Source organism: Chrysochloris asiatica, unplaced genomic scaffold (genome assembly GCF_000296735.1).
Source record: "Chrysochloris asiatica unplaced genomic scaffold, ChrAsi1.0 scaffold00242, whole genome shotgun sequence".
Lineage (NCBI taxonomy): Eukaryota > Metazoa > Chordata > Mammalia > Afrosoricida > Chrysochloridae > Chrysochloris > Chrysochloris asiatica.
The window spans coordinates 2565739-2567444 of record NW_006408760.1 but is presented as its reverse complement, the minus strand read 5'-3'; positions in this window follow the sequence as shown (position 1 = coordinate 2567444).

Sequence of the window (1706 nt, the reverse complement as noted above, 5' to 3'; positions counted from 1 at the left end):
CTGAAATTAAAAGAATTTATAAAAACCAGACCAACTTTACAAAAACCATCAAAGGGAGTTCTTTGGAAAAAGAAACAACAACAACAACACACAACCACCTGAGACTAACATAAATGACAATGTCACCTAGATGCAATCCAGATACAGAAATACAAAAAGTAAAACAGATCTATAAGACTGAAAAGATGTAACTGCAACAAAAACAAAGTAAAAACAAGAATAATGTAGTTACAGAATGTCCAAACGAAGAGGCAATCAAATTAATTTCAAGATAAAATTTTAATAAATATAAACCTAATTGTAACCCTAAAAACTAGACCAAATCTTGCTCCTAGCCCTAGCCAAACTATAACCCTTAACATTAACACTAATCCTAACAAAAACCCTAACAAATAAACAAAATCCTAGGCCTAGCACAGACCTAGCCACAGTCCCAACCCTAACACTCACTCTTTGCTACTATCCTCCCACTTATAGAGTCAAAAGAAATACATGGAGGCACGGCTCAATGCAGGACTAGACAGAAAGGCTGTTCAGACCCTCTTCAGCAAAAATACATAAACTGATAGTCCTGGAACTATGAGCTTCAGATAAAGGGATAAATATATGGATCAAGAAAGAATTTGAAAAGAAGCAACAAAAAAGGTGACTTCTGATTTAGACAGGCCAATGTAATCCACTGCAGCCATTCTGAACAGGAGTGACCAAACTAAGAGACGAGATCATTCTAGCTGCAGAAGCCTGTGTGCAACTTGCAAAGACAAAGCTGTGATTATTATTATTATTTTCTCTCTGTTGATCAGAGGTGAATACTGTATGAGTAGACACCCCCAGGGAAGGTCTCAAGCATATCATACAACTGGACACATAATTGAAGGGGTAGGTTGAAAACAGAAACAGCCAATGCCAGCAGTCTCTTCCAAATCAATCCTGGCTAGCGCAGGGCTAGCTCTCAAACTAGGAGAAGCAGCTGAAAGGCCTTGAGGGGAAGAAAAAATGGGGAAAGAAAAAAGCTGGTTATATGTCAGAGAGGTACAACAAGATCATACTGAAATTTCTTAAGTGGCTGTAAAGGCAAGAGTCCATTGTTGTTGTTGCTGTTAGGCGCCATAGAGTGGGTACCGACCCATAGCGACCTTATGCACAGCAGAACGAAACACTGCCCGGTCCTGGGCCACCCTCACCACTGTTACCGCACTTGAGCCCATTGATGCTGCCACTCTGCCAATCCATCTCGCTGGGGGGAAGAGAGGCTCCTCTTTTTCTCTGACCCTGCACCTTACCAAACATGATATCCTTCTCTAGCGAATGGTCCCTCCTGACAACATGTCCAAAGTATGAGAGATGGAGTTTGGCAATCCTGGCCTCAAAGGCGCACTCTGGCTGCACTTCTTCCAACACAGATCTGTTGGTTCTTTTGGCAGACCATGGCACTTTTAATAATCTCCTCAAACACCATAATGCAAAAGCATCAATTCTTCTACAGTCTTCCTTATTCACTGTCCAGCTTTCGCATGCATATGACGTTACTGAAAATACCACGGCTTGGGTCAGGCACACCTTAGTCCTCAAGCTCACATCTTGCTCTGTAACATTTTAAAAAGGTCTTGTGCAGAGATTTGCCTAATGCAATACGTCATTTGATTTCTTGACTGCTGCTTCCATGAGCGTTGATAGTTCATCCAAGAAGAATGAAGTCCTTGACA